Raw genomic sequence first — 12,940 nt, forward strand, 5'->3', positions numbered from 1 at the left:
ATGTCAGTTTCATTATCATTCAGGGATGTTGAAGCCAACAGATCAGACTATTGCCATTGAAAAGATAGTTACAGTCTCCAAGAGGAGAGTACATACTGCATTATGCAGGGCCACACAAGGAAATATGAGGGTGGGTCAGAAAATGGAATAATAGGAGGAAATATGGGCAAGAGCTTCTATTGTGATTTCCTTTGGAAGAAATGGGTAAGGAAGGGCAAGCAAGTTCAGGATTGTCTAGTTCGAATGATTTCAGTGAAATGTGGGGTGTACAGGGCTGCTCTCAGTTGTTTGACCCTGTCCCTGAGAAGATTAGGGCAGGGGAATGTTGATCCAGATTGTAAGAGTCTGATAGAGGAGGTTGAGGTGGATGGGTTCTGGCTTGGTTGGTTTGTATATGAAAGGCAATCTCACAGGGGAGCCCTTCATTATCTCTAGGAGCTGGTTGACCTTGGGAGGGACAGTCTCCTCAGGGTCAGTAAGGCCGCAGATGTCAAAACATCAGAATAATGTTAATACTGTCTCTTACTCTCACTGGCTGTGCTCCAAGCAATTCTAAACGACTTGAATATTCAACCAAGCAATGCTAAATTCCCCTACTCCCTTCCTGGAGGGAAGACATCTTCCTGGAAATAATTGCTTATCTCTTAATTTAATGAGATTCTTGGTAAAGCCCTCCTTGACATTTCCAACAGAATTGTAACTCCCCGTCATGTTTATTGAGTACTGCTTATTACATTATGTAGTAGTTCTTACTTTACACCTATTCCTCCACCCCCTCAAGTCCAGACTGTAAACCCCTTTGGGATTGGGACCGTCATACTCATTTTTTACTTTCTGGAGTCTGTAGCCTAGCAGGGTGCTTGGTGTGTAGTTGACTTTCAGTATATATTTGACAACTGAGATGAAAAATGACTAATGAATAAGTGAATGAATTAATGATGAATTAATTAATAAGTTCTATATCAATCAGACTCTTGGAAATCTCATCATCATTGAATTTCCTTTATTTCCTAAAACATTAGTGATAAAAAGTAAAGTCTGAAAGACTTTTTATCACTTGCACTAAGTTGTCATCAAACTAAATGATTTATGCTTCTCCTTCCAAATCTAAAATTCTGAATTTTGACTGAGTAAAACTTTTAGTACTTCTGGTGAATTATACCTTTGGTTAGAGGTATAATATGCAGTTTTAAAAGTTGGAGCACTGGGAAATGTGATACATGATTTTTATTATTATAGACAATAGGAACCAAGAAGTATAGCAAAGTGGTTAAGACCCTGGGTGCTGTTGGGCACGGTGACATATACCGTTAGTCTCAGCTACTTGGGAGGCTGATGTGGGAGGAACACCTGAGCCCAGGAGTTTGAGACCAACTTGGGCAACATAGTGAGGCTCCATCTCAATTTTAAAAATTAAAAAAAAAAAATAAATAAAGACTCTGGGTTCTCTTTTCTGTCTAAGTTCAAATCTTACCTTCACCACTCAGTAGCTTTGGTCTTGGCAAATGTGGTATCCTTTGAAAACCTTAATTTTTGTATTTGTAAAATTGTAATAATAATGATATCTACCTCATGGAATTACTACTGTAAAGAATAAGTGAGATAATGTATGTAAACTCTCTAGAACAGGTGACTCATATTGGCATATGAATTATATATCAATAAAGCTGTTAAAAAGCACATGTATAGACCTTGCTCAACTTTTACACAAAGATTTTCCTATTTCCCTTTTTAAAAAGACTTTTCTGAAAGAATTAATTTACCAGACAGGCCACCTGGGTAAAAAAGACGTTCTTTTATTGACTTTACTTTGATTTCATAAAATGTGACTAATAGTAATAATACTTGAAAGTACTTAAAGCTAAATGTGTCTACATCTTATTATGTCTATTTTTCATTTCTCAAAAATAATGCCACTGAACTTTGAAACCTGGGCCAGTAAGTATCATACTGGAAGAGTGCCAAGTATCATTAAATAGTGATAATTATATTTTATAATTAACAATATTAAACATTATTTACTCTATTATTAATATTAACAATATTGTCCATATTACAAGAGTGACAATAATGTTAGCTAACACATATTAAGTATTCTTTCGCGCATTGCTATCCAGCTGTTGAAACATAATTCATTGAAAAAATTATTATTTCCCATTGGTTGGCCTTGGCAACTTTGTTGAAAATCAGTTGAAAGTAGATTTAGATGTTTATTTCTGGGCTCTTAGTTCTATTTCATTAATCTATATGTCCATCATTGTGCCATTTGTACATCTAATTTTTAGATATTTTCTTGTTTTGTCTTATTTTTCTCCTGGAGAAGGTTGACATCTAAGAATACACACACACACACACACACACACAATGGTTTTTAAGTAATATACGATTTTTAGTCATAATTATAGAGCTAACTAGACATCAGAAATGATCCATCCAGAATTACACATTTAATTATGAATATGAATAGAAATTTCAGCTTTCTATAAACCTGAAATTTTTCTAAATAAAATCTAAAAGCATAGTTTTTATTTTGACAAGTAGTATATTTTTCTGAAATTCTTTTTCAATTTATAAAGCAGTTACATGTAGAGTACTTCATTTTGGTCCTAAGGCTCATTTGGGGAAATATAGGTACCCTTATTTACTTATATTATTGTAACCTCATTTTATCTATGAGGAAACAGAAGCATGAAAACATGAAGTGATCTGTCCAGGTCACTAACTCAGCTTAAGACAGATCTGCACAAATCTTCTAACCCCTTTCTGTACTCTGGCTACTCTTATCAGGCTACCTCTGTACTGTTAAATGAGGAATCAGCATCTTATTATATCAAATATTTTCTCTAATTATATCAAATGCTCTTACATACAAGAGGACTGCATCCTGATACCTTGAATCTCCAGGTTTCGTACCATTCTAGAAAATAACTTGCTGCGGAGCGATGTGCTCAGTCATCGGCAGAGAATGACAAAGCCTCATGTTATGTGAGCAGCTTGGTCGGATGCACTCTACTAGCTAAGTGATTTGCTCCCACTCACCAGCCTCTGCAGTATTACAAATTAGTGTACATCACATACCTTTAGAATTTCTCTTAAGTAGTTGAAGTTGCAAATATTAAATCTCTAAATTTCAAGCCTTTCCTAATTGTGAAACTATCCTAATGACTTTCTATTCTGTGGTTCCTTTCTAAAAATAATTCTTACTGCTTTTATTTATTCAACCATGTATCAAGTGCTTTTTATGTGTCATACAATGCCAAGCCGTGGGAACACTACATGATGGCAAAACAGAAACAAAAAGAAAAAAACAGACAAAAATCTCTTTTCTCACAAAGTTTTTGTTCTAATAGAAAAACAGACTACAAATGAGTAAAATAAGTGCTATGAGAATAAGGAAGCAATATGAGAGATGGGGAGTGCTTTGAGAAGGAAGCCTGTCTGAAGCCCGACAACCTTGAACTTGGCCATAGCAAGTGCTGCTGCTACATGTTCAAAAGAAATGGTTGTGCTTTAAACAAATACTCTTCTGTAAGAGGCAAAAGAAGTTAAGAATAGCATGGAGAATGGAATATAGTTGTGAGAACATTTCAAGATAAGATTCTTACAAAAAATTTAGCTTTCTTATGCCTTTGGATAACGGTAACAACAGTGACACACCATCCACATAGTCACAATTTATTTGCAGAAATCCAAATTGGTACTTAGTTACCTCAGTTATTTGTGCTTAGTGGTATTTGGCTTGAATGTTTCGTTCTCAAAGAGATCAAAGCCTACCTTTCCCCACCCACACAGTTGCGCCAGCCTAACACTCAATTACTTATCCTCCTGTATTTGGTTTTACCTTCTTCTGTAACAAGTATTAGTTTCTAAACACACTATACCATTGACTATTGAACACATTTATTTTTTGTTTCCTTTCATTAGCATGCAAGCTCTTGGAAGGAAAGGACTTTTGATTTTTCACTGATATCTTCAGAAAAGTATCTGGTACATAGTAAGAACTGAGTGTATATTTTTGAAAGAATGAATGTTAGTAAAAGATGAATTAAATTTACATTTTGTATTGTTTAAATACACCTCTCATGAACTATTTGTTATGACTGCTATATCCAGTTAATGACCTAGAAACTTGATAAGCGTTTGCTCTAATCCTCAATTCCTTTCAAGGTAAATTTTCTGATGTTCATCTTATAGTTGAAGAAATGAGGCTCAAATAACCTAATTTTAAAAACTCTTTTAAAAACTATCTTTTGACCAGACATAGTGGCTCATGCCTATAATCCCAGTACTTTGGAAGGCTGAAATGGGAGGATCACTTGAGGCCAGGAATTCAAAACCAGCTGGGAAAAATAAACACAAAAATAAATAAATAAGTAAATAAATAAACCAGGTCGGGTGGCACATGCCTGTAGTCCCAGCGACTCAGGTAGCTGAGGTGGGAAGATCCTTTGAGCTCAGGAGCTCGAGGCTGTGGTGAGCTATGATTTTGTCACTGCACTGAAGCCTGGTGGCAGAGCAAGACTCTTATCTCTAAAATAAAATTAAATATTTAAAAAGTATCTTTTTAGTGTTTCCAAAAGACATGGTCTTATTAAAAAGTAAAGCCAGGATCTTAACTCTGTTCTACCTGTTTCCATCTTGAATTGTCTGTGATTCAAAATGTAAGGGTATATTTCCAAATTATAATTACATATAATGCAAGAAACATGTTTTCAATGGCCTTAAAGCATTTAAAAATATAATTCGCTGGCTGAGTTAGTCTCTGGTCTGTCCTGCACAATTTCTGTCTGTGATAATAGTACTAATATATATGTTGTAGATGAGAGTGGTAACATTCTAAACACCAACCTCAAAAGATTAGTTATACAGTATTTCAGTTCACTTCAGTAACCAATCATGAAACTCTCACCCATGGAATTTTAACTGTTTGAGGATATTTGCCTAAGTATCCTTTTGGATTTCTTACTTTTTCTGAGTCTTCTCCTAACATTTTGAACTTAGTTTTAACTTTGCTTGTTTCTCTGGCCTTAGCATCTTCTATTATGACTAAGGACTGTCAGAAAACAAAATTCCAACAAAGTTGGTTTAAAGATCTTAATTGACTTTTATTTGTGATTCTAGAATTGGGCGGCACCTCATTCTGTAAAATAGAATGAGTGCTGCAATAAGCTGAGCAGTTGGTTTTATAGTCACAATAGGACTGAGGAAAGCAGAAACTGAAAACAAAAAGTGGGTTGGTCATTTCGGAATTACTTTCCTTGTAAAGGTTGAAGCAGAGAGGATTTTCTCATCCTACCCACTTAAAATTGGAGATTTCGCTATTATCTCTCACTCTCCTGATCTCTCAGAAGGTCAGGTAGACTTAGTTTTGGCTTGGTAACATGGAGCTTTACCATCTGTGACTCCATTTTGGTTTGCAGGAGCTCAGTGCAGACCAGTGGCCTCCTGTAAATATGATTTAAACAGGACTCTGTCGCCCTCTCTACTCCCAAACTCACCTTCTTGTCCCTTGCCTCTCATTCCATGGGTGCCACCTTAGCCCCTATAGGGATTGAGAAATTTTGATAGCTATCTTCTTCCATAGTTTACCTTTTTTTTATCTCTATGTTTTTATTTAACTTTAGAATTCAACTGGTTTTTGTTTCCCCATTGCTTCACTCATTTTCATTTCCTCCTCGTATCAGTGTTGTTTACCTCACTGTTTTTCAATATGTTTGTCTGAATGATTCTCATAAAAAGTTTGCCTTTTGGTTATGTTTTTTTTTCTTTTTAAAAATATTCCTCCCTAGTGATTTTTTTTTTCTTTACTATTCTTTGGCTGCATTCACTATTTTTCTTTTTTTAACAAAGGATACTGTTTTCTTTAAAATTGCTTAGCTTAACGTTTTACCTCTTTTATTTCTTTCTACTCTCTTTTTATTCATAGAACAAATAGATTTGTTGTTCTGAATATCTTAAAAAGTAATCCTATTCCAATCAGACATGTCCCTATCACAGTCAGAAGGAGGGGCTCAACTTTCTCTAAAAAGTACACATTAGGAATGGGGCGTAGCCACCAGCTGGAGCTGCTAGCATTTCAAAATCCCAGGAGGCTACAGCAGCATGTGCCAGGTCTTATCTCCATAATGCACATGTGCTGCTTGTCAGTTTCAAATGTCAACCCTCAGTGGCTTTGCTTAAAGACAGGAGGCTTTGTGTTGTGATGGAAGGAAAATATTTTTAAACCTTCTTGAGACCCTGGGAAACAACCGCTTTTGGACATGAAAGAGCCTGTCACCTTACAAATCTATCAATAAGTAAAAGCCACTGACACCAGTGCCATGTTTCAGACCAGGATCAGTTAAGTTGGCATGAGTAGTACTGAGCCATGGTGTTCTCAGGATGTTGTTACTAAGACATTTTATTTATATCCCAGTGAAACAATCCTACCTCTTGCAAGGACAAAAAGAGAGACTTTGGGGGCCCTTCAAGTGTAATCATGCAAACATGTGCCATCTTTTCACCTTTGTATGTTGATTTTTGTTTAGTGACACTAGACAGCAAAAACAATAACCATTGATTTCATCTAGTAAGTAAGTACAAGCATGATCTTTATTATTATTTGTGGAGATGGGTCTCGCTGTATTGCCCAGGCTGGTCTTGAACTCCTGGCCTGAAGTGATCCTTCTGCCTCAGCCTCCCAAAATGTTGGAATTACAGGTATGAACAACTGCACCTGGCCAATCATGATCTTTTTAAAAGTACTTAATTGAAATATAATGAAAATATTAACTCACAGTATATGTAATTCAGGAATTGACTGTATTATAAAAGAATTCTATATTTTCCAAAAGAATTCCTTTCAGGAATGCTTCAAAAAAGAGTTTTCCTACATTCTTAATAAATCCTAAATTTAATATAATATTTGTAAAAAATGAAATATGCACAGTTTGGGAAAAAGAGCCTGTCCTCATTCACAGAAGCTTGTATATTTGTACCTTGTTCATGCTGTTTTCAAGTTACCATAACTAAGTTGTTCAGACCAAATAGTTTCTCTCGGCACAGTCACCATACCCAGAGCTCTAGGTATGTAGAATTTCAAAACTGTTAGAGAGTAAACTTATGCAAAGGAGGGTTGAGTATACCATATTCCCTTTTTTCTTATTTTCCAAGTAAAGTACTCCTCGGTATTTGAGGAGGATTGGTTTCAGGACCACTCAGATACTGAAATCTGAGATGTTCAAGTCCCTGATATAAAATAGCATAGTATTTGCATATGACCTATGCACACCTCCTTTATCATCTCTAGTTTACTTATACCTAATACAATGTAAATACTATCTAAATTTTGTTATACTGTATTGTTCAGGGAATAATGCTGAGAAGAAAGTCTGTACATGTTCAGTACAGTTCCAGTTTTTTTCCAAATATTTTTTGATCCCAGATTGTTTGAGTTCATGAATACAGAATCTGTGGATACAGAGGACCAACTATACTGTCTTTCCTTTAAGACATCTCCAACTGTTCCAACCTTGAGTCACTTTTGCCATCCTTTAAACTCCTATGCCATTAATTGTCTACACCTCTCATCAGGAGGTGGCATATGCTCCTTGTATGCATGTATCTTTTATGTATGTTCCTTACTTCCCAGTAAGGAATATAACTAGAGGAGTATCCTTATACCTTTTTGGTATCTCCATTACTTGCAAAATGCTCTAAAACAGTGCTTCTCAAACTTCCATGTACTGTACATAGAAAACACCTCGGGATCTTGTTGCACTGAAAATTGTGATTCAGTTGGTCTGGGGTGGGGCCTGAGTCTACATTTATGGCAGACTCCCATGTGATGTGATGCAGCTGGGCCACAGACCACACTCTGAGTAACCAATGTCTGGCAAACCTTCAGTGAATGTCTGTTGATAATGTCTTTTTTTTTTTTTTTTTTTTTTTTTTTTCAGAAAAAGGGTAAAAGATTTAAATTTGTTAAATGCTGCCTTTTCTGCAACATGCAAATAGCACTAAGAAATGAACTGAGGTGTTGATTGAATGATTGAAGATGTTAGATGTCTTTTTTTCTGATTTCTCTGTCTGATCAATAGGAATGGACTTTAGCTTATCCATTATAATTAATACCAGACTGGATGAGATTCTATGTGAATAACTTCTACTTCTGTTTTCACTAGATTCAGGCTGAAAGCAAAAGTCTTTATAATACATTTTTAGTCGTGTAAATAATATAGTCGTTTTCTAACTTCTGCTCCTATTTGGGATATCTAGGTTTGAGGAGAAGATGGCTTTCCCAGTAAACTCTCAGATTCGTAGATATCACATTTCAGGGTCAAGAATTATGCATGTGTTCAATATAAACCCTGTAAAGACTTTCCTTCTCTTGTTTGATGGAACTCAAAAAATGGACCAATAAGAGTCATCAACAAGCAATGAGTCTGAGTCCTCGGGCTTTAATGGCAACCAACAAACCCATGCTCCTTATTGCAGAGGGAGAGTGCATTGTTGCTTCCCTTTATATCCACAAATAGAAAATGCATTAAGGGTAATCCTGGAAAATTATGCTTACTTCAGTCCTTGATCGCCAACACTAAAGGGTCTGAATAGGACTTCATTATTTTTCTGGTTATTTTGTTAAGAACAGTTCACTTGCTTCTTTCCTGTGATAAGTGCCATAGTTTTTTAGTACGAGTCAACCTGGCCTATACTTTTTTTATATTGCCTTTCTCCCCAGGCCCCCAAATCTCCAGTTTCTTACAAGTGAATTTAGGCAAACTAAAGAAGACATCTCTGTTCTACGAGTATTGAAATAAAACATTTTTAAATATAAGTTTTAAAAATAACACTTTCATTGTTTTCTTCCCAATTACTAAAGTAGTCCATGTTTATCACCCCGTCCCACCTCCAAAAACAAAAAAGGAAAATTATAAAAAACAATCAAGACATAATAGACTAAAAATGTTAAAACAATTCTTGTTTGCCTACTTCTCAGAAATAAACACTGTAAACATTTTGGCCTCAAGCCAGTCTTTTTTATGTAATTATAAAAATAAATTGAGATAATATAATAATTACTACTTTGTAATGTCCTTTTTAAATTAAAAAATAGATTGTGGTCTTCTCTAATATCATTAAACATACTTCCATAACATGATTGCTAACAGCTGCATGGTGTTGCAGCATATGGATTAACCATTCCCCTACTGGTTTTTTTTTCTAATTTTTATTTAAGAGGATATTGCAGAGACCAGACATATACGTAAATGTTTGTACGAGTTTTTAACCTTGGAATTAATTTCTGGAGGTAAAATTGCTAGGTCAGAGGATAAAAGATGTTCATTTATAATTTGTCTTGTCCTGACCTTCTAAAACTACAGAAATAGTTTACTAGACTTTGGCTTACATTATTTTGTAGTTTCTTTTGAAAATTATTTTCTCTGAATAGCAAAACTTTTGTTGGCTCCTGACATACATTAGTATACAAAGCAGTTACTTAATATTTGGAACATGAATTAGCCTAAGGAGCTCATAAACAGGTATTGCAATGAACAGAATGTATTAGTTTGACTTATCAGCTTACACTGTCATATTCTGTTATGGTCATGTCACATTTGAGACATTAGTTGTACAAACAGTACATAAAGCACCTCACGTGAATTTTAATTGAAAATGAATATTTGCCAAAACAGTAATTTGTCTTTTTAATTTTTTTTTCTTATGCAGAGAATTTTGTTTGTTAAGCATGCTATACTCAGAGTCAGGCCAATCAAAAATAATATTAGAAAAGGAAAACTGGTTAACTGTTTCTATCTATAGTAGGGCTGACAAATCTTGATAGTATGTTAATTTGTTGTATTTCAAAACCTGCTTTTTATCTTGTTATAAAAGCAGAATTCAATAGAAAAATGACTATTTTTTAAATTAAGTGAATTACGTGAGTCCATAGCAGAGATTTTAAAGTAGGACTTGCATTGATATAGCTTATTAAATAAAGCAAAAAATTTACCAGTATTTTTAAGTTTAAATAGCAAATTGAAATAGTGCATAAAATGTTGATTTTTGTGATTATTCAACATTCATTAAGAGTGCCTGTAACAAAAAGTACCTGTAGTTACTTATCACTATCATAGTTAAAATAACCTGCTAATATGTATAAGTTAACTCTATATTTTTGTAAAAGTTTACAACATTGTCATTGTTATGCTCATTTATTTATTTTAAACTTCCTTTTTGAGTAAAAAAGTAAGGCCATTTATAAAATGTATACAATATAATAAGATAAAGTGAACAAGGAAATCAGGACAGAGAGCAAATGAGGCTCTAAATAATAAAATGTGTGACATGTAATCCTGTACTTTTGTTATGGGAAGCCACATTATGACTCAGCATTTAGACTTGCACCCAGTCAAATTATGTGACTGACAGTATCCACGACATAAGCAGATGAGTTGCTCACAAAAAGCCAACTTTTCCTGATACTCAACAGAAAATTCCCTAATGGATCTCAAATGAACACACTATGTGATTCAACACTCAATGTTCTCAGTAACAGCCAGTTTCTTAGAGTATTCCTTTTAAGATGCTTATATTAACACCCCAGTGATATGAGTTATATGAGAAGTCAAAATGATCTGATTCCACAGCTAGTGCAATACAGGAATAGAGTTCTAAAGGAAATGAAGTGTTTGTTGTATTCCCTTAAGCAATCCTCTATACATGTTCTTTAAGTCAAGCTTTTGATTAATACTGAACGACAATAAGTTGGTTCAAAGTTAAACTTTCTGAAAAATAGCTGGAATGTGGTTATTGTATGTCCCCTTGCAAGTGCAGAGCAGTGTGCTTCACCTCTTAGCCAAGCCAGGTGTGCTTCTTGTGAAGATTGAGAATAGCATGGACATTCGGTTGAATGGATAGATACAGTTAATGAGCACAGGCAGGACCTGGATTCATTTCTGATAATTTGCTACATAGAAGTGATTGAACAATCACGTTTCCAAAGCTCTGTGGTATAGGTCATGATTATACAGCTTTAGCCTGAAATTTATAAAATAAACAAGCACGTGTGATCAGATTCTTGCCCCATGCTATAAAATAAAACACTTACATATTCAAGCAAAGCAAAACAAAAACCATCAGTAAAATACTCAAAGACATTTGTCTTTGAAACTTGTTATTTTCTGATGTATTCTCCAAGATGAACTTTTTACAAAATATACCTTTAGGTATTTAAATGAATCTTAAGGATGAAATGTATTATACACAGTCAAGCCCCTCAGAGCAATACAGTATTCCGATCCTTACCCTGTGTGTTCTTATGAAGCCTTTCCAAATAAGTTGCAAAATGGTGTCTAGAGCCTGCAGTCCTGTCCGTGGTACTCTTTTGTTATTTGTGTGAGTGTCAGGTTTCAGTTCTCAACCTAATGAAGTACTGCTTCAAAGCAACAACTAGAGAAATGGCCACATCTCTTCCCTTTTGAAGTAGAAGTAGTCTAATTTTATTACAGTTCCTCCCTGGAAATTCTGTTTGGTGTTCCTGTATTGCCCAGAGTTCATATTTACCCCTTTTGCGATTCAGTCTGTTTGGTGCATTTCTACTTATATATTTTTAGAAATACGTATATTTCCTAAATACTGGTGTATAGTTCTTGAATATTTAAAAAATTGAAAGTCCTAGAGAAGATTCAGAACAATGCAAACATCATATATTAAGTACCTCCTTGTGTGAGATGTACTGAATGCTATAAGGGATGCTAAGTGAGTAAGACACAATCTCTAATTCCAATGTATTTATGAACTCTAGGAAGTGACATTCACAATTAAGTATTTGCATGCTAAATAAATATTAATTGAACAAATCAACACCTATTATGTATTTGGCACTGCTCTTGGCATCTGGACATAGTAGGGAACAAGACAGTTCTGATCTGTGCTCTTACAGAGAGACAGACAACATAAAATTTTAGTTTCAGTATTAGTCACTGTGGTAAATACCCTTTGTAGCACAAAGAGTTATTAACTAGCTAGGGATTGAGAAATGTTTCATAGATGTGGCACTTTTTCTAGAAGTGTAGAGTTTCATTGACTAGATAAGAAGAGGAAAACATGCTAAGGGAAGGAACAGGATGAACATATTATGGCAAGATGTAAAAGTGTTAATAAGCTTCAACCCATATTGTGTGACAGGGATTCTGAGTATCACAGAGAAAATACACAAGACCCAATGCAAGTTGTGTAAAGAGGTTTACTGTCATGACCAATATGTATGTTCTCTTTTTATCCTGGGTCAATTACAAATTTTTGTTTTTCTTTCTTCTGCCTTTTTCACTTCTAAATATTTTCTAAAGCATAAATCATGTAGAAGTGTATGAAGGAATAAGGCTGAAAGAGTAGCTCAAAGCAAGATGAAAAAGTTCCTTGAATTGTTCTGTCTTATAAGTTTGGATTTCTTTTTTTTTTTTTTTTTGAGATGGAGTCTTGCCCTGTTGCCAGGCTGAAGTGCAATAGCGTGATCTTGGCTCATTACAACCTCCACCTCCCTGGTTCAAGTGATTCTCCTGCCTCAGCCTCCTGAGTAGCTGGGACTACAGGTGTGTGCCACCATACCCAGCTGTATTTTTAGTAGAAATGGGGTTTTACCGTGTTGGCCACGATGGCCTCGATCTCTTGACCTAGTGATGCACCCACCTCAGCCTCCCAAACTGCTGGGATTACAGGTATGAGCCCCCACACACAGCCAGTTTGGACTTATTTTATAAACAGTGGAGGGCCATCAGAGGTGTTTGAATCAGGGAGAAATTGTATCATACGGACTCTTATTGCATTTTGCTAAACTAAAGTAGCTACGAAGAATGGAAAGAAGTTCACGGAACAAGAGGATCCTAGGAAACATTGTATGGATACCCTAGAGTTCCTTCTTTTGTGCTCCCCATGTAGCACTTTGCATACATCTCTAGTA

The 12,940-nt window shown here is 35.1% G+C and overlaps 1 protein-coding gene across 4 annotated transcripts in view; it reads left to right on the forward strand.

The window, feature by feature from the left end:
* Positions 1 to 12,940, forward strand: part of NME7 (NME/NM23 family member 7) — a 155,129-nt gene that overhangs the window by 90,178 nt on the left and 52,011 nt on the right. Inside the window, exon 11 of one of the 4 annotated variants that reach the window (XR_013529555.1) lies at positions 12,452 to 12,572. The exons of the other annotated variants lie outside the window; for them this stretch is intronic. The gene's annotated coding sequence lies outside the window, so the exon portion shown is untranslated. The remainder of the gene's footprint in view (positions 1 to 12,451; positions 12,573 to 12,940) is intronic. 4 annotated transcript variants of the gene reach the window in all.

Source organism: Callithrix jacchus, chromosome 18, assembly GCF_049354715.1.
Source record: "Callithrix jacchus isolate 240 chromosome 18, calJac240_pri, whole genome shotgun sequence".
Classification (NCBI taxonomy): domain Eukaryota; kingdom Metazoa; phylum Chordata; class Mammalia; order Primates; family Cebidae; genus Callithrix; species Callithrix jacchus.